The sequence below is a fragment of the Lepidochelys kempii genome, chromosome 2 (genome assembly GCF_965140265.1).
Source record: "Lepidochelys kempii isolate rLepKem1 chromosome 2, rLepKem1.hap2, whole genome shotgun sequence".
NCBI classification, from domain to species: Eukaryota; Metazoa; Chordata; order Testudines; family Cheloniidae; genus Lepidochelys; species Lepidochelys kempii.
This window is the reverse complement of record NC_133257.1, coordinates 207,908,268-207,932,510: the sequence shown is the minus strand read 5'-3', so window position 1 is coordinate 207,932,510 and position 24,243 is coordinate 207,908,268. Positions and strand designations below refer to the sequence as shown.

The following is a 24,243-nucleotide window of genomic DNA, read 5'->3' as shown; positions in this document are numbered from 1 at the left end:
CAGTGGACTTTCCTACTCCAAACTGATTTGCAACTGACCGGTAGCAGTCTGGATTCACCAGCTTCTACACAGTGATTGCAACATGCTTCTCTACCGGAAGGGCAGCTCTCAATCTGGTGTCCTTGTGCCGCAGGTTGGGGGATAGCTCAGCACGTAACTCTAGGAAACGTAACTCCAGGAAGGTTGCTTTATGCATCCTAAAGTTCTGTACCCATTGATCGTCATCCCACACCTGCATGACAATGTGATCCCACCAATCAGTGCTTGTTTCCCTAGCCCAAAAGCGACGGTCTACCATACTCAGCTGCTCTGTGAATGCACAAAGCACTGATAAGTTGCTGCCGTCCATATCACACTCGGGTGCCTGCGATTCATCTTCTGCTAACTTTGCGAGTAACTGTGCTGCCATGCGCGATGTCCTCACGACAGCTGACAGCTAACAGCACATAGGAGAGAAGTGCGGGATTCATCCTCTCTCACTGCAGATGCTGGCGCACACTACAAAAGAATGACAGTTGGAAAAACAGTGCGAAAGGAATCCAAAGACCTGTGGAGGGCTGGGACACAAAGCGGTGCATGATGGTACATTTTGCACATCCCAGGATGCGCCATGCTCCGTTTCCGCATTCCCACAACACCTAGTGACGGATGGTGCCGCCAGGCATTGTGGGATACATACCCATAGTCCATTGTTCTCACTGTCAACAAAGGTGCCCAGAATGTGGACACAATCTGTCGACAGAGGGAGAAAATGTAGACACACTTTGGTGACTTTGCTTTTGTCGATTTTTCCTTGGTGACATTAGTTTAATCAAAAAAACTTGCCAGTGTAGACAAGTCCCAAGTCCCTGGACTCTACACTATACGTCCCACCCCTTAGCTGATCACTGGCTTATGGGCCCATCTGAATTCCTTGCTTACTGCTCTTCCTTCATTTGCAGAAGTTGCTAGATTACAACATCTAGGGTAACAACTGGGGTAGATTCCTGAAATGTGGTTTTTGTGGCTTGCCTCTGCCTTTCTTCACTGACAGCTACTACTGTTGCCATCCTGAGTTCATAATGGATTCCTCCCCAAAATCTATTTTTAAATTAAAATGAGCTGGAGGTGTCTCTCTTAAATTCACTTTTCTTTTTTCTTAAATAAAAGACTTAAAAAACCCAGCTTTTCTTGAAGAGGGAATAAAGGGAAGTTTGATTTGCTGGACTCCTAGAAGAAAAGATGTTCTGCCTTGATACATTTGAGAGATTCAGAGTGCTAGTATGCCTGAGTGAAATCTCTACGTATGAAGGCATCTGCAGTCTTGGGTCATTTATTTTATATCTAAGATAGAAAGTCTTTTGTTCCTTAATTCTGTTTGTCACAACCTGACCTCGTACAGTCTGGTACACTGTATGGTCCCCAGTCTGTTGTGGTCCCATGTACTTCTAAGCCCCCAAATGGGCCTAACTCACCAGAAATAAAATATGTGACCTCTATCCCAGGGCACGTAACTGGCCATTTCACAACTATGTGCTTAGCAAAAGGCTAGCTGAATGGGATAAGCCTTGCATGCTGCACCTAAGGTGGCAAAACTCAGGCTCTAGAGGTTGTAAATTTCATGGAGGCAATAAATTCCACAGCTGAGAGTACCTGTCCCCAATCTGGGGTTCATCTGCCTTATTGCCCCCTTGAAAACGTTGAAGACAAGAAGCGGGATCCTGAAATGGGTGGTTAGGCAACCAGAGTGGAGTGCAGAATATCAAAGGTTTCAGAGTAACAGCCGTGTTAGTCTGTATTTGCAAAAAGAAAAGGAGGACTTGTGGCACCTTAGAGACTAACCAATTTATTTGAGCATGAGCTTTCGTGAGCTGTAAAGCTCATGCTCAAATAAATTGGTTAGTCTCTAAGGTGCCACAAGTACTCCTTTTCTTTTTGCAGAATATCAAAGGGATGTTTTAAAGAGAAGGTGGGTGAGGTAATATCTGTTAGTGGCCCAACTTCTGTTGGTGAGAGAGACAAGCTTTGGCTTGCAGAGAGCCCTTTAAGTTCCCAGAATATTTTATTACTGAACTTTGCTTTATGCTAAATCAGATCAGGTGACCAGATAGCAAGTGAGAAAAATCAGGACACTTTTTTGTTTTGTTTTTGTTTTTTGTTCAGAGGGAGGGGGGTATAGTTGCATGTCTAAACCAAAGCCCCTAATATCCGGATGTGGTGAGGTCATCCTCAGCCTGATTCACACAGGACACCCAGCCAGAGGCACCTGCTGTCATCCCCCCGCGGAAGCACAGCTGCAGCAGCCGCAGGATGGCGTGACTGACTGTGCAGCCGCAGACGCCGGCGCCCAGCAGACCCCATCCGCCTCCAGCGCGGACGAGTGTCCTCCTTCCCGCCTCCCCCAGCCACCCACGCGCCCTCCCAGCGGGTCCCGCCCGCCCGCCAAGCCGGCCCTGGCGGCAGCCGCAGCTCCTCCCGCGGCGGGACACGTGAGCGCCGAGTCCCCGCCCGTGGCTGGCTCGGACTAGGTGTGCGGCTGTGGCCGGGCTGCCGAGCCTGTGCCGACGCCGCGGCTGGGGAGCGCGGGAGCCGCCGCTGTTGGTGTGAGTAGGGCAGGCGCGGCTGCTGGCCGAGAGCGGGGCCCGGCTGGGGTTCGTTCCCGAGCGGCGGCTAGGAGCGGCCGCTCCGAGTGGACAGGACAAGCGGGGCACGCGGGGGCCCCAGCTGCGCTGTCCGGCGGGCGGGCGGCCGGGCTCCCTGGCCCCGCGGGGGAGGAGGACCGGGGGCGGGAGCGGCGGGGCGTCATGTCGCTCTCTGCTCTGCCCGGGCCGGCGCTTGGCGGCTCTGTCACCCTGCGGCGCTCGGGTGCCCGTGGGGAGGAGGCAGACGCACCGGGTAGCCTGAGTCTGGGGCTCCGCGCCAGCCGGGCATGGGGATGTTGGGGTGTGTGGAGACGGGGGATCCTCGTTCACAACCCTCTGGGTCCAAGGGAGCCGCCTTTGCTTTCGGGTGGCCTAGGAGGGGAGTCATTGGCTCCCCTGCTCAAGCGGGAGGGGCGGCCGGTGAGATTTAGCGCGTCCCCCCTCGACCAGCCCTTACTGTCTTGAGTTGTCTGGGAAGCGCCAAAAGGGATAATGAATTTCTTGATATGTGTTCGAGTGGATGTTAAGGCACCGCTGCCCCAACACTGCCGCTTAATGGGGACGGTCATAGGAGATGCCACGGGCTGTATAGTCTGGTATTCGCTCTTCGAGTCCATGCCTACCGTGGCAATTTTAGGTAGCTCTCCCCCTGTTGCAGTAGCAGTGGTGAGGGAAAACGTGTACCTTGGTTATTTGTATTCATACCACTAAGTCAGGTGAGGGGGGATCCCCTGAGCCCAGCTAGCCACGGGTCTAGGCTAGTACTCTCACCAGCAATACTAGTGCTAGTGTAATGAGTGGGAGATTTTAAGAAAATCTTAGTGCAGACCCAGTCTGGGCTATGGATTGGGGCAAATGATACAATAATTGTACTACAGGTACCATAGTTGCAACAGGATTTGGTCTTGTGCATGCAGGAAAACCAAACCGTACTGTAACACAATCAAGGCACTACTGTATAGTAGTAGTATAGATCAGTACATAGTGGTTATTGCCAGACCCAGTTCCTGCAGAATGGGCCGCTGGTTTGGGCGGGCTTACTGGAGTGAAGGGATGCAGTTTTTAATGAAATTTAGGTGAATGAATTAGATTTGAGCTATTGCCACCTTTGGGGACGCTGGCTATAGCAGTATGTGCCGAAGGGTGTGATTGTTATATGTACACTGGGGACTTTTTCCATTTGAGATCCCACATTTGGTATAAAACTATTACTGATTCCCTTTCAGAATATGCCTTTCTTGCAAATTTGTTAGCTATCACAGGACTTGCTTCTCCAGTATAGTATAAAGTACTAATTGGAGCAACAGAGAAATAATTTCTCCCTGTCCTAGGCTGTTAAGCAAAATTATATCACACAGAACACTGTTACTGTGATTTCATAGGGTTTTTTTCTTTGATAAACTGCTGCTGTTGACTATAAATAAGAAGTCCTGTACTATGCCCAGCATTATCTAATAAGGCTTTAATTCCACTGAGCTTTTCTAAAAACATTGTAAGTGGTATGTTCACGTCACCAAGGCACCAGATGGGTTTATAAAGCTTGAGCCTTATTCTGCTCTCTCATCCTTCAGTGTAAAGCAGTAAATAGTAAACTTAGAGCATAAGTGAGATCAGAATCAGGCCCCTTAAAATATAATAATAATAATTAGTGTAGTATCTGGAATCCCCACTTATGGACCAGAACCATTGTGCTAGGCACTGTACAAACAGAACAAAAAGACAGGTTTCAGAGTAACAGCCGTGTTAGTCTGTATTCGCAAAAAGAAAAGGAGGACTTGTGGCACCTTAGAGACTAACCAATTTATTTGAGCATAAGCTTTCGTGAGCTACAGCTCGCTTCCTCAGATGCATATCGTGGAAACTGCAGCAGGCTTTATATATACACAGATTTCAGAGGAACAGCCGTGTTAGTCTGTATTCGCAAAAAGAAAAGGAGTACTTGTGGCACCTTAGAGACTAACCAATTTATTTGAGCATGAGCTTTCGTGAGCTCATGCTCAAATAAATTGGTTAGTCTCTAAGGTGCCACAAGTACTCCTTTTCTTTTTGTATATACACAGAGAATATGAAACAATACCTCCTCCCACCCCACTGTCCTGCTGGTAATAGCTTATCTAAAGTGATCATCAGGTGGGCCATTTCCAGCACAAATCCAGGTTTTCTCACCTGCGAGAAACTGCTGAATTGGAATTCATTTGCAAATTGGATACTATTAATTTAGGCTTAAATAGAGACTGGGAGTGGCTAAGTCATTATGCAAGGTAGCCTGTTTCCTCTTGTTTTTTCCTAATCCCCCCCCCCCCCCAGATGTTCTGGTTTAACTTGGATTTAAACTTGAAGAGTGGTCAGTTTGGATGAGCTATTACCAGCAGGAGAGTGAGTTTGTGTGTGTATGGGGGTGGGGGGGGATGTGAGAAAACCTGGATTTGTGTAGGAAATAGCCCAACTTGATTGTCATGCACATTGTGTAAAGAGTTGTCACTTTGGATGGGCTATCACCAGCAGGAGAGTGAATTTGTGTGGGGGGGTGGAGGGTGAGAAAACCTGGATTTGTGCTGGAAATGGCCCACCTGATGATCACTTTAGATAAGCTATTACCAGCAGGACAGTGGGGTGGGAGGAGGTATTGTTTCATATTCTCTGTGTATATATAAAGCCTGCTGCAGTTTCCACGATATGCATCTGAGGAAGTGAGCTGTAGCTCACGAAAGCTTATGCTCTAATAAATTGGTTAGTCTCTAAGGTGCCACAAGTACTCCTTTTCTTTTTAGAACAAAAAGACAGTTCCTGGCTCAAAGAGCTCACAATCTAATGTAAGAGACATCTGATGGATAGACAGACAAATATATTCATTACTTACAACGTAACTTTTTAACTTCCCCTATATTTAATTTTGCCTCCACCCACACATTTCTGCTCTCTTCTTTCCCATCTTGATTTTTTTAAAACAGCCATGTTAGTTTTCACAAATTCATACAAAGTTGTTCACTTTTCTATCATTTTCTTATAAATCCAATACTGGACACTAGTATTAGTTTGTTTTAATATGGCATATAGTATATCCACAACTGTTCATAACACTGAAAATTCATTAAGAAATTCTACCAGCATTTTAATACATTTTGAATTTATATACCTAAATAAAAAATACAGCTGTATTACTTGAATGTATTTATACTAATTCTAGGTGAGTTCATAAGGAGAGGTCCAAAGTTCCAGATATGGCAGTTAATCGATAACCACCAGTGAAATTTTGCTTGTGTATTCTAAAATCCCCATTTTCTTCCTATTTGGCTGCAACATGAACTGCTAGAGTTAGAGATTAATGCTTTTATACTACCTGAAAGAAGTAGTTCCCAGCTTTCACATTATAAAGTTACAAGTATTACTTCCTAGATCTAGCTGTTTTGAGATTGTGATGGCTGAAATACTATCTTCTTTAAAGTGCACGTTTGACAAAGATAGTAATTAGAATTATGTGATTTTTAAGGTGCATTTTGCCCACAATCTGTTACCATCCCAATGGAAAAACATCACTTCTTTTTTGTCCTTGTGGTACATAAGCATAATATTTCAAGTCTGATCCCCTATAAACTTTCAGTTTTCTGGTTTCTCCTTGCTCCCGATTTTGTGATGTGGCTGGCTAAATATTATCTTTATCCTTCATGGTCTCTCTCAGGGCTTGTCGACACTTGAAAGTTGTTTCAGATTGTTTGTTTGTGTTAACTGATTAGGAACAAAAAGAAAAGGAGGACTTGTGGCACCTTAGAGACTAACCAATTTATTAGAGCATAAGCTTTCGTGAGCTACAGCTCACTTCTTCAGATGCATATCGTGGAAACTGCAGCAGGCTTTATATATACACAGAGAATATGAAACAATACCTATTCCCACCCCACTGTCCTGCTGGTAATAGCTTATCTAAAGTGATTTCCAGCACAAATCCAGGTTTTCTCACCCTCCACCCCCCCACACAAATTCACTCTCCTGCTGGTGATAGCCCATCCAAAGTGATAACTCTTTACACAATGTGCATGACAATTAAGCTGGGCTATTTCCTGCATAAATCCAGGTTCTCACATCCCCCCCACCCCCATACACACACAAACTCACTCTCCTGCTGGTAATAGCTCATACAAACTGACCACTCTTCAAGTTAAAATCCAAGTTAAACCAGAACATCGGGGGGGGGGGGGGTAGGAGCAGCTTGTCCTCACTGCTTTATGCCCATTAAAGCTGGTTGCTTTTTGAATCATCTTGTCCCTATGGTGCTGTGTTTTACTGAAATATGTGCACAGCATTCAGGGCAGAAATCCCATGGTGCAATGTTCTGCCGCTAGGCTCAATGCATTTGGGGATTTTTCTTGTGGCACGTAATAGGATACCTACTAGAAGCCACTGGAATTCTGGGACTTGGGGGTCAAATGAAAAAATTCCCATGATTCCTCTCCTTTTATCCTATTATTCATCTGGATTTTGGAAGCCAGTGCCATTGTCAGACTGCTGTCAGGCAGCATGCGGGGAGACATGGCTGAGTGCTGTGATCCTGATGGTAGTTAATACAAACTGGCAGATGCACATGTATTGGCAGTCATGCTTTGGGTAACTTGAGAGACAGCCATGGTGGTGCTGTGGCAATATGAGCACAGGAGGAGGATGAAATTGAGCAGTGACCTCTGTACAATCTTTTCTAGGAGCAAGGGCTTCTCTTAGTGAGCTGCCACTTCTGGACTCAGGCAACCAGCACTTCCTAGTGAGCAGGATAGTGCTGCAGACCTGGGAAGACTAGCAATGGTACTGGTACTTAAGGATGAGAAAGCCCACTCTACTAGAAATCTGTGCAGAGCTCACTCAATGCTATAGTAGTGGAACACATACATGACAGCTCCCTTCAGCATGGAGACGCATGTGGCTATTGCTGTCTGGAAGCTTGCCATCACGATTGCGAGTGGTCTTTCGTTAACCAGTTTGGTATTGGTAGATCAACTGTGGAGCTGTTGTCCTGGAGGTATGTGCGGCTATCAAGAAGTACCAGCTCCTTTTTATAACTTGTTTTAATGAAACTCCTCTTAATTCTATCCCTGATGACTTTCGTGTGGGACACCACAAACTCCTACATGTTTGTCATATCTCTTTTGTAATTTCTTGACATTTGGAAGAAAAGAAGGAAACATTTCTCTGGCTGGTTGATTTAAAAACAAAACAAAAAACCGCAACAACTTGTTAGAAGTTGATCAGAGGTGTGGAATGTTTTAAGTAATCCTGGCCCAAATGGAGAAGTTGACAGAGGGCAGGTGACTAATTCAATGTGGCATGTTTCTGCAATATATTGATATCACTTCCTCATATGTGATCTATAGCATGCATAGGCTCTTGGTTTTGGAATCAAGGAAAGGTGCTGCATCTGGATAATTTAAGATCAGGTGATCTTTTTCCTAGTTAAATATTCTGCTAAAACCTATTTAATCACAGGAAAATAACTCTGCAGCTTATTTTTTCTGATACTAAAAGTAAATGGGCCCAGATCCTCAAAGGTATTTAGGCACCTAACTTCCATAAAAACCAGTGGAAGTTAGGAGCCTGTATTTCTTTGAGGATCTGAGCCTAGGAGAAAACTGTAGCTGTATCCTACAGGAATTCCAGGCTCCAGACAAAATAAATCTTGATATTGAGTGTTAAATCCTGCTCATCTTACTCATTCACTCAAAAGGCCCTAATGAAGCCAAAGGGGCTATGTGTAAGAATTTAGCCCCAAATCTATCTGTCTAGGTATTTATATTGTCCAGTCAATATAATATCTAAATTCTGCCCACTATTTAAAAATAGAAACAATTAATCTCTCTTTCTCCTTTCCCAGCCTGTAAAAATAGATTGGTTAATGTATATGGTTTTGAAACATGTATTTGTTTGTGTGGGGGAAGAATTTATTGAAGCTGAGCTATATCAAGGAAATGAGTTTGGCATTTAGCTTTCGGAAATGGGTAGGCCTGTGGCCACTCCTGTCACTGAGTTAGATCTATTAATTAGGTGCATATCTCATATGAAAACCTTCCTCTGCTGGTCATCAGGATGAATGTTCCATTGAAACTAGTGTGGAGAGAGAAAGAGAGGAGGTAATTTGGTCAGCTATGAACAGTCCTAACTGAGGGCTCTGAACATCAAGACAGGATCTTGAACCAAATTCTGTATTCAATGGGAAATCATTGCAGAGAGTGGAGCATTGCAATGACTTATTAACAGTGACTTGTGATGCTAAGGAAACTGGCTGCTGCTTTTTATATGAGCTGGAGCTTTATTCTTATATATGAGATGAAGTGATCAAGCCAAATGGTAATGAATTCATGGATCTCTATGGGCAGCCTACATCCACTGGGATGGGACACAATCTTCTGTCCATTTGCAGATGGAAGCAGACACTGTTTACCCCCATGGCTATTAGGGCACCCATTGGCCCTAAGAATTGCAAAAAGATCCCAAACCCTGAAAACCAGTTTGACAATCCAAGGACAGATCAGGCCCTCATCAGTGAGGAATGTTACAGAAGAAGCAAGTTCTTTGAAGCCTTCTCCTCTTCTTACCAGCATTGTCTGAATCTTACCTGAGCTCAGCTTTAGCCAGTTGCTCTTCATCCAGGTCCTGATTTCTTCCTGACATAAAGATAACTGGAAGATGGCTTTTGTAGCAGGATTCAGTCCCAGAGCGCACCCCCTCAGGGCATGGTAAGGCACTACAGGCACCCTGCCTTCAATTCCCTCAGGTTTTTCCCCAATAATTCATTCGCAGTGTAGAATACTAAAACTACATGTTCCCTCTTGGGACCTAATTTGTTAAGTCCTTACATATTACAGTCCCCTTTGGCCCTTCTGAGCCATTATCCTTCCTTCTCTGGGCTTCCAGTTCACTCTTGTTCCAGGGCTTCAGGTCCCAGTTCCTCTGACCCTGGAGAGCTGACTGTCATGCTCCAGCTCCTGACCTCTCTGGGGAGTCTTTCCCACAGTTTCCTTGTACCCTGGTCTTTAGACTCTCAAACTTCTTACCCCTGGTTCAGGGGCTCCACAGCCCTCCTTCCTGTGGCTGGGCTGTGATTCAGTCAAGCTTCCTCATCCCACCAGCATCTGAGTTCTGATCCTGCTCCAAGAAGCTTCCCTTGGTCTCTGGACTCACGCTCTATTTCTCCTTGGTTCTGGGGCTGTACTGTAACTTATGGCTAGGGCCCTTTGTTTTCAGTTTTCAGTTTTCATTTTAATATTTCCTGGGAATTTATCAGTTCATTACCACAACAATAAAAACAGGTGAAAAGCAGTGCAAAAAAACTATTAATTTTTCTGAGTAAATATTGGGGTTTATCTTGATGAATGGAAAGATGGGGGGTAAAAGTATTCAGTAGCTTTGAATTCCATTCACCAATGTGGTTTGCTGCAGAACTAAAACAGAACTCAAAACACAATACCACCTCTGAGTTTAAGAAAACAATATATCTCTAATTTCCAAATAAAACTTTTCATTTGAATAAACCATTTACTTAGAACTATTAGCCCATAAATATTTAATAATTGGGCCGCACCATTTGCAGCGAATACACTCAACTTTATCCTTTTCTCCTGTTTTTGTTTTTTTAAAGCTTTTGAATACTTTCTTATGTTCTGAAACATATTCTGATACAGATTTTTGTTTTCCCATTTTAGTGTGTCAAATCTTTAAATTGTTATCTGTGAACAGCTTGAAATGTGTACATGTTGGGCATGTGAGTCATCGGCACATTCAGATGCACACACACTTCAGAGCTTGTGTACATACCTGTTTGTTTATAGTGTGTATCTTCTAAACCAATACATAGCCTTACTTCAACAGGCAGCTTTGCATAAAGACACAGACTAATGCGTGTGAGATACATGTATTACGATAATATAAGGTATTTATTTTCCTAATAAAGCAAGTTGGTTTTTTAAATATATTTGAATGATACAAAAGCAGGGTGAAAATCAGAAAAAACTGAATAATACTTTTTGTAAAACCCAGGAATTTTTCTGTAAAAATTGGTTTAAACTGAAAACAAAAGGGCTTACTTATGGCAGATATCCTCAGCCCACCAACATGCAGATGCTGGTTCCCATCCAGGAACCCTTTCCACAGGCCCTAACCCCATGCTTCTGCTTCTCTTCCGCAGCTCAGTACTGGGTTTTATCATGTCAAGAGGCATCTGATTAACACCTGGCCCCATTCCCAGCTTGGCTGCTGATCCCTAGAACACTGGTTTTCATAAAGAGGGCACATCATGGAACAGGGGTTGGCTGGCCCCCAGGCTCCATTGCTCATAAAGTGGACAGACCACCTTGTTACAGAGCTGTTTACATTTGCTGTAAAAGAGGTGCATTGTAGGGTACTGTCTGCATCCTGCTGGCACGTCAGACTCTCTCCCTCAGTAGCTTCAATGACTAGATATTAAATAGTAAGAGCAAGAGGATTGAACTTTGCAGGAGAGGGCTCATAACAACCCTATAGTCTTGGCCTGAAAGAAAGGACTTAAGCCATTTCAAATGAGTTTCTGTTTGCTCCTGCATCATCTTAGAGACAGGATTTATTTGTGTTCAGTGGCATACAATGCCACAGAGAGGTCTAGCAGGATGTGTGCTGGTGTATTTCCATTGTCTAAGAACAAACGAACACTGAAACATAAGGGTTCTGTACCATAAGATCTTCCATAAGATGTCTTGGGGAATTCTGAGTGTGAAATGAAAACATGTCTTGTGAGCATGATGATGATTTTTTCCTTGCTGTTGCCTTGTATCACGTGTCTTGAAGTGTCTGTCCTTTAGTATTTTGGGGGTTTTCTGGCTTAAGAAAATACTTTTTTTTTCCCTACCAGAGTGGACAGATGGAAGAGAAACACCCACTTTACTGGAATGTGAACAGTGTTTCATTTAGGGGAGAAACACTGTGACCTTTCCGTGTATGTGCAGCCAACAAATTATCGGAATCTTAATTCCAGCTTCCTGCTGCTCCTTTCCCTCAAGGTCCTAACTCCTAGCCAATTCTTTGTATACACACAATAATTATAATATAATTGGGTGTCTATTAATAAACTTGTCATTTTTAATCACTTGTGTAGTCGGAATGTAAGTTTTGGATTAGTCATAATTTTGGTATCTGTTGTAATGAGATCTTGGTCACGTTCTGGGAATGGGAATTTTTATTTCACCCAAGATGTTTTACTCAGACCGGGGGAGAAAGAGGTTCTAAAAATCCAGAATTAAAGGGTAAATTCAAAAGCTGAATGGAAGACAGTACTTTACAGGGGGAAGGGCAATAGCTAAGTAACATATGTAGGCATATGCCTTGTTGATAAAAGAGCATTTTGGCAGTGTCAACATGTCTAACGTGCCTATGACATCCCCACTCACAAGAATTTGCAACCGTGCACAAGTGTTCACAACTGCCATTGTGACTGAACTTGCTTTCAGCAAGGCTAAATTCTCTAACTTTGTCCACACTAGTGGTGTAGCTAGGAATGGAAATTTGGGTGGGTCCCAATTTGTGGTGGATAGGCAATGACCAAAGGTCTGATATCACAGCAGCCCGTAGCCTCTAGGGCAGGTAACCAGTCCCAAGCTTCCTCCTTTTTCCACCCAGGGTGACCTGAAGTACTCTCATCTTGGCTGCAGAGTGTCATCTTGCACAGCTCCTTGCACTTCCTTGCCTCCTTCAGATAGGGATGGGTCTAGCCTGCCTTGGTCTCCCTTCCCTGTATTCGCAAAAAGAAAAGGAGTACTTGTGGCACCTTAGAGACTAACAAATTTATTTGAGCATAAGCTTTCGTGAGCTACAGCTCACTGCATCCGATGAAGTGAGCTGTAGCTCACGAAAGCTTATGCTCAAATAAATTTGTTAGTCTCTAAGGTGCCACAAGTACTCCTTTTCTTTTTGCGAAAACAGACTAATACGGCTGCTACTCTGAAACCTTCCCTGTAGTGGCTTTGGGCACAGGCCAAAGCTGACCAGTGCCACCCACTGAGGAGGTACCTGTAGGAGGCTGGCTGGAACAGGTGGTGTTTGAGATTTACTAATTTGGGTTTAGCTTAAAGTTGATGCTTAAAATAAAGTAAAATAAGCCACTCAAACTGAAATAATGTTCACACAGGGGTTTGCACTTGTTTAAATAATTTTTAAAAACTGATTTAAACTAGTGAAGTTTATTGTATAGACGAGGCCCAATTTGCTACCTCTCCCAAACATACAGGAGTAAACTTGAGAACTCTGGAACAACGCAGGTATGAGATGTGCCCCCAGTTTGCAGGGAAGCTACTTGTCTGACGCCTTGGATGCTGTACTTTATTATTGATATTCAGAGGTGCCTAAAAGTATGCTAAGTGCTGTGCTAACAAATATAGGAAGGCATAGTCCAACTCAGTGAGCTTTCAGTCTAAAATGACAGACTGATGAACGGTGTAGGAAAGAGTTGGTACGTACCAGTAAAGTGGTCAAAGTAATGATTAGCCAAGTCTTCACATCTCTCTTTGTTCTTTTTAAAATTATAAGATATTCTCAACTAGCCTTTTACCGCCTCGTATTATTTAACTAATATCTCCTCGGAGGTCAAAGGGTATGTCTCACTGGGATCGGCAGTGTGACTGCCGCTCAGATAGGTATACCCTCAGCAGTTTTAATCTAGCTAGTTCAACTAAAAATAGCAATGAAGATGCAGCAGCATGTACCATATAAGCCTGCCCAGAACCCTGGTATGTCCATGCGTTACTAACCCATGCCAGGATCTGTGGTACTGTATCTTCATTGTTCTTTTAGCTGGGTGAAATTCTAAGGTCTGTGTCATACAGGAGCTCACAGTAGATCATTATAATGGTTCCTTCTGGCCTTAAAGCATAAGAATTGGTAAATTAAGTTTATCCTAGAAGCACAGCGACTTGAAGTAGAGCTGATCAAAATGCACAGAGAGCTGACTTCACTCACTAAACTCTTTTTCTTATCTTTCCTCATACTTTGTGGTGCAATTGTGTAAGCTGTTTGGGATTGGTCAGTCTCAGGGAAGTGTAGTGGATGCTGTCATTCAAGAGATGAGAACCTTTGCATTTATTATGGTTATTTTACTTTACAATATATATACCCTGTCTCCTCAGACCACTGATATTGGGCTGGCAGTTCTAGTTCTGGACTTCAGAGCAGGCGTCTCCTTTTCATTTTACTTCGTTGGTCTCAGGAAACAGACCAGATTGTAGCACACTTCCTACAGGTGACTAGACCCTGCTTCTCAAAAATACCAGTTTTGACACACCATGCAAAACAGAACAAGGAAGGTTGTTTAAAAAAAAAAAAAGATTATGTAACTCTTTGGAAAGGCAATTCAAAGTAGCAGAAATCTTAAATACAGAAAACATAAATTAGATGAGAAGTTTAAGAAATGATTGGAGCTAGGCCCGAGCTGGGACCTCAGATCACAAAGTATGCAAAAGGTTCAGAACGTTAAAAGGAGAAAGTGTGGAGGGGAAGGATGAGATGGTGGCAGCTTTTGCATGTGTGAGTCTATTTGAAAAAGTAGTGTTGCAGTAAGCATGCACTGTGTTCACTAGCTTCTGCTCTGCTCAATTAGCATTAAAAGGACAGCATTTGGTCCTCCCTTACAAGGAGGGTTGTTATTCTAGAGACATACTTTGAGAAAGTAATACTTTTCAGAATAGACTTAATTTACATTTATAATATGTAATAACTCCTTAGACATGCCCATATTGTTTCTGACATAGGTTCAAGATCTTCCTTCTAACCAAGGATTTTGGCCAAGGCTCCAGGATGCTGATAGGTCACGCCCACATCCCCTAATCTATTTGTGTAACTAACTGACTTCCTTTGAGGATCCAGGTCTCAGTCTCTATTTATCTGCATGGGATCCTTGCTGCTGCCTCTCTTTCCAACTATAAGTATAAGTGACAAAGTGTATAAGTGACAAAGCTCCAGTTTAGTTGTTTGTAACTGCATCATACAAAAATGTCTGCCTTAGGGTCTTATACTGCTGCCCATCACCCATAGCATTTGAGCACCTGATCTCTGTGTGTGTGTGTGTGTGTGTGTGTGTATATCTATATCTATATCTATAATTTATTTATGCATATTTGTATTTATAAGTGTATATATGCACATCTATGTATTTGTATTTTGTAACTGAATATAAATAATCAACACACGTTTGACTCCCTACACTAAACTTTTGATTTTACGTGGAAGATGCTCAGATACTGAAGCAATAGGTGCCAGGATAAAGCTGTAAGATAAGATTAAAAACAGCATTTTCTCTCAGGGTACAGAAAAGGGAATCACAAACATTTTCATAAGGCAAGAATACATATTAACAGAGAAATAGTCTTGTGAGCTACCAGCCCTTCTGTTTGTGGAGATCTCTCCTCTCATAGACCATTGTCTAATACCCTTCTGACAACTACAGCAATTGCTTACACAGAAAAGTAACTTTAGGAAATTTATTTAATGTAGTTAGTGGCTGTTGCAAACAAGTAGCAGAGCCCACATTATGTGACAATCCATCTCTCTGTGGACCAGTAGTACGTTCTGCATGGAGCACTGTTGGAGAGCTGGAGCTATAGAAGAAGAATTTTGAAGGCTTCCAGAATGACTGCAACAAACTCACATCCTTCCCCAGTGAATAGCCAGTTGTCATGATGAAAACTGACACACATCACAAAATCAGTCCCACCACCCATGCCTACCATCTCCAATAGTTGCCTAATAATTGGCATAGCTCTGGCCTTTTGAGTGTTCTCTAACCAAGATTAGACTGACGTAATGGGTAAGCAACCAGATGAAATAGCAGAAAGTGTATGAGATCCCTTGATGGAGCTTATGTCTGTTATCTGAGGACTCTACAATGGGAAGATGGGAGAAAAAGAAAATACATTGTAGGCTGTGTATGAATGTCTTGTTTTTTAAATTATGGCCATCTTGAAGCTTCTCAGAGGTTTGGAATGTGAGTCATTCTGCAGCTAGAGAGGGATTATTAGACAGAGTGCAGGTGACACAGTCAGACTTGCTTAATAAATTTCATTTGCAGAGTCATGTAATATCACCTGTCTGTCACTGCCACGTGCTGGTGTGTGTATAATTATTTTTTGGGGGAGGGCTGATGATGATCAAGTTTGATTAGTTAAATTAATGGCTCTTTGATTCCCAGGTTCCTGAGTAATGCATGACATTCTCCTAGATAAATGTTTTTTAGGTGATTTCAATTCATTTTCTGATAGAGCAGTTCTTGATAGCAAGGATGCTTGCCACATAGTAGAATGGTGAGCATGCTTGATTGGAAGTAGGCATCATGACGTTAAAGAGAAATCTTTGTATAAGATGAGCATTTCATCAGCCATTGAGCTGAAGTCCTGCATGAATGTGAGCAGTTTCACCTCGGCCTCTTGGCAGTGGCTGCTCAAAGTCCAGATTTCAGGAGGAACTCTGTAACTTGCTTCAGCATGCTTTACCAAAGGGCTGTTTTTGAAATTGTCCCTCATTGCTGGCTTATGGCCAGTGCTTAAATTGTAATGAAAGAGGTGCCGGGGCTCAAGCAATTTTTTTTACATTCATAACCAATGCAGCAAACCCAGAGGTGCTGGGGCTATGAACTGCCAAGCCTAGAGATGCTGGGGCTGAGCCCCAGCACAAATTAAACACTGGTTGTGGCTGCCGAAATCCTGCTGATAATATGGAGTCCCTTATGGAAAAGTGCCCAGTTTCGTTTGAAACTGTCCTTGTTTCCTTTTAATAGCCACGTCAACGAAGTGCTTTTGCTGCTGGTGTGGAAGACCATGACTGGAATGTGTATTGGCAACCTGAGGCACAAGGACAGCTGGTCCTCATGGATCTTTAATTTGGTTAAATTAATATCTGAATACTGCATAGAATTAAGATACATTTATTTTCCTTTGATTATTTCCTCATATTTTCAATGGGGCAGTGCTCTAGTAACCAAAGCTCCACTGCAGCTTGGCAGCAAAAGAAGGACAAGTTGATGCTGTGAATGCCAAACTGAGGTATGAGAGAGAAGCAGAGATCCTGTTTGGACAAACAGAAATGGACATGTCCATGGCCTAGAGTAATGGACAAAATCCTTTGTCTGTGGGAAGAACGATTCAGACCTAGGCACAAATGCCCCATATGTCTCTGTTAAAAATTTTAATACTAAGTTGTTTCCTTGTTTCAGGAAGTAACTTATTGTATGTTTTATGTAAGTAGTCTTGTGTCTTTTAACATATTAGTGATGGGGTCCATCTGCATCTATCCCAGCTGATTCGCTAAGGCCACGGGAATGATCCAAGATTTGGAAAACATGCCTTATAGTGAAAGTTTCAAGGAGCTCATTCTGTTCACCTTAACAAGGTAAAGAGGTGACTTGATCGTAGTCAATAAGTACCTTCCTATGGAAATTTGATAATAGAGGGCTCTTCAGTCTCGCAGACAAAGCTATAACAAGATCCAGTGGCTGAGAGTTGAAGCTAGACAAGTTCAGAGTAGAAATAAGGCAAAAAAATTTAAGTGAGGGATAATTAACTATTGGAACAACTCAGGAGGTTGTGATGGATTCTCCATCACTAGAAATTTTTAAATCAAGATTGGATGTTTTTCTAAAAGAGATGCTGTAGTTCAAACAGGAATTAATCCAGGGAAATCCTATGGACTATGTTAGGCAGGAGGTCAGACTATATGATTACAGTGGTCGCTTCTGATTTTATACTCTATGAAAGAATAGCTTGACTTCAGCTGGCAGCTTGAAGTGAGTATTTTCACAATCCCACTTGAGTGTCATAGGCTATAGCCAAAAGGGAACTAGCAACCCTACTTATTAATACACTGAGGGTCATATTCATTGCTGGTATAACACTGGTTGAAGTCAATAGCTTACACCAGAGCTGAATTGATTCAAAATTGTCTAGAGAGATCTGCATGTGGAGTAATGGAAGCACATGTGAATGAAACATAAGAGGAAGTGAAATTGAAACAGGAGAGCTTATTGTGATGTGAGGAGTTGCTGGTTAATGCAGTGTATTTCTTGTGTGTGTGTGAATTTTATGTTGAATATAGAGAGGCCAGTGACACTGGATCCCTGCAAGTGTAAGGAAGACTACAGTCCTGGCAGGGCAGGACCTAGCCAGAGGTGGAGGACAAGCCCCCATTTGGGGGAGGCTACCTGGCTGATGAATGACTCCTACCCAGGGACTGAGCCATTCAGCCTCAGAGTGGCCTCCTGCCACCCTAGCGGCGGTGGCTCCTTGCACTACTGGCCAGAGGTCTCTGCCCTGGAAGGAGCATCCTCAGCCTGCCTGGACCTTGTGCCTGCAGGGATCAGGTGTCACTGCAGGGAACTTTCTGCAGCCCTGCTGTCATGGGGGTCTCCGCTGTGCCCCACGACAACCACAACCTTCCTTGTACCTGCCGGCCTGGGTATTGCCAGCCTTGTTGCAGCACAGGGAGCACTCTGCAGCTCCGCACAGCTCCACTCACTCACCTTAGGGCAGCAGGATTGCGGAGGGCTCTCTGCATTGCCACAGGACCGGTGACAACCAATCCCTGAAGGCGTGTGTGTGGGGTGGGGGGTGAGGCTGAACTTGCTTGTTACCAATGGATATTTTTTGTTGTTGATTTCAGTGTGTCAGCTGAAACCCATGTTTGCTAATATCTATTGATTTATATCGAATCCTGCCTAGCCTAAATGTCTAGTACCTGTAAAAGGTGCCAGACTGGTAACATTGGAAACCAAAGCTCTTTAATAAACAGAAATAGTCCTGCTTTGGGCAGTGCCAAGTCATTTCCCACCTCTTCTCTCCATTGTGCTGCAAACTCTGTTATTCTGAAAGGACTACTCTAGGGGTGAGAGGGTAGTCCCAGTGCCACACCCTTTGCCTCTGCTGAAATTAGCAGTGGTGGCTACAGTGACCTGAACAGATACTACCAACTCACTTCACATAGGACAATTAGCTTCCACCTGTAGGTAAGCCTCTGTAAAAAGTGGAACTCATTCTTCCTGAAATGTCTTTTATACCCCTAATGTGGTCCTGAGATGATAGACAATAGTTCTGCAATAGGTACATATCCCAGTTCTATAAAAGATTTAATGGTGGTATGATCCATTTACTCCTTTATAGAAGTTCAAAAGTTTGTCTTTCACCAACAGAAGTTGGTCCAATAAGATATTACCTCACCCACCTTGTCTCACTTTATAGAATGTGCATTTTATAAATCTAATTACATTTAGATGTCTAAATTTTGAAAATACTTGGCCATTGAACAACTGTGTTCAATAACCGGGTAAGATATTGCTTCCCATTTCTTCTGATCTATTAACAGTGAGCTGGAAGAACATCCAGTGCATACCCCTGCCTGACATGTGGTCTTTGAGGATATGTTTATGCTGCAATTAAAAATCCAAGTGTAGACTCTTGGGTTGGAGCACAGGCTCTAGGGCTCTGCAAGGTGGGAGGCTCACAGAGCTCGGGGTGCAGCCCAATACTGAACATCTATACTGCAATTAAACAGCCCCTTAGCCTGAATCCCACGAGCCTGAGTCAGCTGGCATGAGCCAGCTGTGAGTGTTTAATTGCAGTGTCTACATACCCTTAGAAATAGCCCTGAGCCTGGGCCTTAAGCAAAAGCAATAGTCAGTCACTCCCAGAAGGAGGCCCTGGATGTCCTGTGTTCCGTGTATAGGACTTCTGACTCCTCACAAAAAATGTCCCAGTAACACAATCACCTGTGAAATAGCCAGCTCTATTATCCCTTTTTTATTTTAAAATTAAGCTCCTCCCCTCCTGTTTGCTCACTTTTTCTCTCAGTATCTGCATTTTCTTTACAAATCCCCATGGAAGATCCTTCATTCTGGAACATAGTAAATTCAGTGTGCATTTGAGTTTTATAGGTTATTTGGAATGGAATCCACATGAAGATAAAATTTAAACATTAGTTGTTCCCTCATCATGACTACAGTAAAATGGCAAGGATCATTTTATATTTGTAGAGATACTCAAAATAACTTGTCATCCTTGCAATTTTTCAAAGTCAGGGAGAAAGGAGAATACAGTGAGCGTTAAGTATTGTTAGAGATTTAATTATGATCTGTCACAGGGAACCCTAGAAGGAAAATTCTGTGAAATAACTACCAGAAAATGCGTATGAGGGCTTTGGTTGTATGTGGTAGATTTTGGTAGTGAATGGTCAACTGTTACCCAGGTCTGAAAACAAAATTACTCTTCCGTAGCAACAATTGAAGTTGGTTGTTTGGATATCTCTAAAGGAGCCAACATAAGATGGATGGATGTATATTGAATAGGGGATCAGTGTTTCTTGTTTACGGGAAGCATAACAAGAGGATTTGTGGAATGGACTAGAGGTTTGTGAATAATATCAGAACACTTAAAAGAACCAGCAGATGCCACCAAATAACAAAAGGCTGATCATACAATTGCCATATAATCGAATATAAATACAACCTAAGCTGTTGGGAGAGGTGAGAGATTTCTCTCTCCTTTATTCCATATTCTGCTGCCAGTGATTTAGAGGCTGCCAATCCCTGAGTGAGTTGCAGAACTTGAATAGGATGCTGGGGCAGAAAGCAATTGGTTCTTTTGATCATGTTTATTTGCTTTATTTGCTCAGGCCATCCCTGAGTACTCACACTGGCAATTTTTTGTGCCTATATAGTATTGCTTTAAGTTTGGCTATTAGTTAGGTTTGGGAGTGTAGGGAAATTGTTACTGTCAGCCTGTCCTGCAGTGGCTCAAGAGTGTATCAATCTCAGGGGAGACTGTTAAGAAGCAGAGTACAAACACCAAATTGGTTGAGAGTTCTGTGCTTAGATTTCACCAGCCAGTTATCAAGTGTAAACTCTTCAAGCACTGTAACAGCCTAACTCTGAAGTCAGACAGTCCTCTTGGGAACCTGATGTTTCTCACCATCTAAACAAGCTTGCCTTTGTGATAGATGGTCCCTTACACCAAAAATCACAACAGTATACTTCAAAGAGAAACTGCTGAGCTTCAGTTTATTTGCAAATTTGACACCATCAGCTCAGGATTAAACAAAGACTGTGAATGGCTAGCCAACTACAAAAGCAGTTTCTCCTCCCTTGGTGTTCACACCTCAACTGCTAGAAGAGGGCCTCATCCTCCCTGATTCCTTGCATATTTATATCTGCCTCTGGAAATTTCCACTACATGAATCCGACAAAGTGGGTATTCACCCATGAAAGCTTATGCTCCGATACGTCTTAGTATATAAGATGCCACAGGACTCTCTGCCGCTTTTACAGATCCAGACTAACACAGTTACCCTTCTGATACTTAACAATATTTAGGCTACATCCACTCCCAAAGGACCAGTCACTTATCTTAGGTGCAACTGACCTGGGGTCTCACACCAAAGACAACACTTGTAGTCAATCCTACAATAAACTATCTGAAGATGTATTAACTAGGAAAAGGAAATGAGTTATTTGTAGGGTTAAAGCAGGTAAACATACACACAAATGAGTTAGTTTTAAGTTTCAAAAGGTAATAGAAGCTTCTATAATAAGCAAGCTCTATATGTTCCCTGGGGCTAATCCAGACTTAACACTGGGGATCTCTTGTTTATGCCGAGAAAACCTTGCTCTCTGGAGTCCAAGCAGCATAGAGATGCTGTTCCTCCTTTCTAGGACTTTTTATTCCTTTCCCCCTTCTGCTTTGAGTTGCAAACTTAGCTGATGGGAGGAATTCACTTGCATGTCTCCTTTTCATGGAGGGGTGCGATGGGGGCGGAGTGCAATCAACAAAGTCTTTTGTTCTCTGATGTTCCACAGTAATTTATCTGGTGTTGATGGGCTTTCTCTGGCAGGACCTAACACAGGGGTGGGCAAACTTTTTGGCCCGAGGGCCACATCTGGGTATTGGTATGGAAATTGTATGGTGGGCCATCAATGCTCACAAAATTAACAATTCAGAGATAGTCAAACAAACTTTATTAAATAAAGATACATTCTAGTGTGAAAAAAACAAAAACCTTATTATAAATATACCATCGTAACAACGTATTACAATAATTAAACCAAACTTACCCCCTTTCCACGCCCTCTCTCTCTAGCCCGGATTTGTTGGGCATCAGCTTCCAGTCATTGGAACTCATTGAGATTCACCAGCCCCCTGCCCTCAGAAATCTCCTTCTCCTCCACGTAGGTTCTGACAGCCCATAACTTTGAAACAGCCACAGAGCACTCCCTGGCCAACTACTCTTTGTTTTATCCTCAATAATGGAAAATTAACACTACTAAAACATAAGCGTCACCTAAGCCAACAAGTAGCAGGCATGTGGGCTTGCATGTTCCAGGCTCTGACGGTGCATGAGGTGCGTCTGGGTTATGCAGCTGGAGTAACGTGTCCCCTCACGCCCATCATGCAGGTCCTGAACACGCTGGAGCGCTGGGCTCACGCAGCGGGGCAAGCCCCTGACCCCGTTCCCCGGCCGAAGCGAGGCAATGGAGCTTCAGGGCTGAATCCAAAGGTCTGATGGGCCGGAGTTTGCCTGCCCCTGACCTGACACCTTCTTTTGGATGCCAGCATTTCACAGTAGTTAGTATCTGTTTCCTGTCTGGTGATTTACGCAGTTTTAGAGGCTTACAAAGCAAATGCTCACACATTACCTTACAATATATAATACAGAGGTTATAAGTGAGATTAATGCATGCAACAACTTACAAACATTCAGTAAAAGCTAAACATGTTTTTATAATTCTTATACCCATTTTAACAATACTAACACACAGGTGAACCAGACTGATTCCAGCTATGTGTTTGTCAGTATTCAAGTGAGGCATGGGAACCTTGGCATAAGCTGGCACCTGGTTTGCCAGTGTCATAGCTATTCATCTAATAGCAAAACTTAGTTTTCAAGATAGTGATATTCCTGGGAATGTTCTATTGCAGGGGTCAGCAAACTTTTTGGTCCGAGGGCCATGTCTGGGTGGGGAAATTGCATGCAGGGCCATGAATGTAGGGCTGGGGCAAGGGTTTGGGGTGCTGGAGGGAGTGCAGGGTGTGGGAGTGGGTGCGGTGTGCAGAAAGGGGCTCAGGGCAAGGGATTGGGGCAGAGGAGGGTGCAGGGTGTACAAGGGGGCTCAGAAGGGGGTTGGGGTGCAGGAGGGGGTTCACAGTGTGGGAGGGGAGCCTCTGGGAAGGAGAAGATCCTGTGATCCTTGAAACACATGCAGCTGGTAGAGGAAAAAAAAAAGGGACAGTGGTATTTAAAAAGACACATTTTATAGAACAATGGGTACACTCGTTCACGGTAAACCTTGCTGTTAACGTTACATACACAGCACATGTGCTTTCGTTCCAAGGTCGCATTTTGCCTCCCCTCAGCGCGTGGCTAGCCCCTTCCCCCTCCCCGTGGCTAACAGCGGGGAACATTTCTGTTCAGCCACAGGCAAACAGCCCAGCAGGAATGGGCACCTCTGAATGTCCCCTTAAAAAAGCACCCTATTTCAACCAGGTGACCATGAATGATATCACTCTCCTGAGGATAACATAGAGAGATAAAGAATGGATATTGCTTGAATGCCAACAAACATACACTGCAATGCTTTGTTCTACAATGATTCCTGAGTACGTGCTACTGGCCTGGTGTGGTAAAGTGTCCTACCATGGTGGACAGAATAAGGCTGCCCTCCCCAGAAACCTTTTGCAAAGGCTTTGGGAGTACATCCAGGAGAGCCCCAAATGCCAGGGCAAATTAATCATTAAACATGCTTGCTTTTAAACCATGTATACTATTTTAAAAGGTTTCAGAGAAACAGCCGTGTTAGTCTGTATTCGCAAAAAGAAAAGGAGTACTTGTGGCACCTTAGAGACTAACCAATTTATTTGAGCATGAGCTTTCGTGAGCTACAGCTCACTTCATCAGATGCATGCCGTGGAAACTGCAGCAGACTTTATATATACACATATCTACACATACATACACATACATATCTAAGGTGCCACAAGTACTCCTTTTATTTTAAAAGGTACACTCACCAGAGGTCCCTTCTCCACCTGGCAGGTCCGGGAGGCAGCCTTGGGTGGGTTCGGGGGGTACTGGCTCCAGGTCTAGGGTGAGAAACAGTTCCTGGCTGTCAGGAAAACTGGTTTCTCCGCTTGCTTGCTGTGAGCTATCATCTTCCTCGTCCCCAAAACCTGCTTCTGTGTTGCCTCCATCTCCATTGAAGGAGTCAAACAACACGGCTGGGGTAGTGGTGGCTGAACCCCCTAAAATAGCATGCAGCTCATCATAGAAGCGGCATGTTTGGGGCTCTGACCCGGAGCGGCCGTTCGCCTCTCTGGTTTTCTGGTTGGCTTGCCTCAGCTCCTTAAGTTTCATGCGGCACTGCTTCGGGTCCCTGTTATGACCTCTGTCCTTCATGCCCTGGGAGATTTTGACAAATGTTTTGGCATTTTGAAAACTGGAACGGAGTTCTGATAGCACGGATTCCTCTCACCATACAGCGATCAGATCCCGTACCTCCCGTTCGGTCCATGCTGGAGCTCTTTTGTGATTCTGGGACTCCATCATTGTCACCTCTGCTGATGAGCTCTGCATGGTCACCTCTGCTGAT

The 24,243-nt window shown here is 43.6% G+C and overlaps 1 protein-coding gene across 4 annotated transcripts in view; it reads left to right on the top strand.

The window, feature by feature from the left end:
* The first annotated feature begins 2,388 nt into the window (after positions 1 to 2,388).
* Positions 2,389 to 24,243, top strand: part of SNX10 (sorting nexin 10) — a 66,429-nt gene continuing 44,574 nt past the window's right edge. Inside the window, exon 1 of one of the 4 annotated variants that reach the window (XM_073333653.1) lies at positions 2,389 to 2,582. The gene's annotated coding sequence lies outside the window, so the exon portion shown is untranslated. Of the gene's footprint in view, positions 2,583 to 13,252; positions 13,867 to 24,243 lie in introns of those variants that run through there. The other 3 variants (XM_073333652.1, XM_073333654.1, XM_073333655.1) reach the window with 3 other exon arrangements.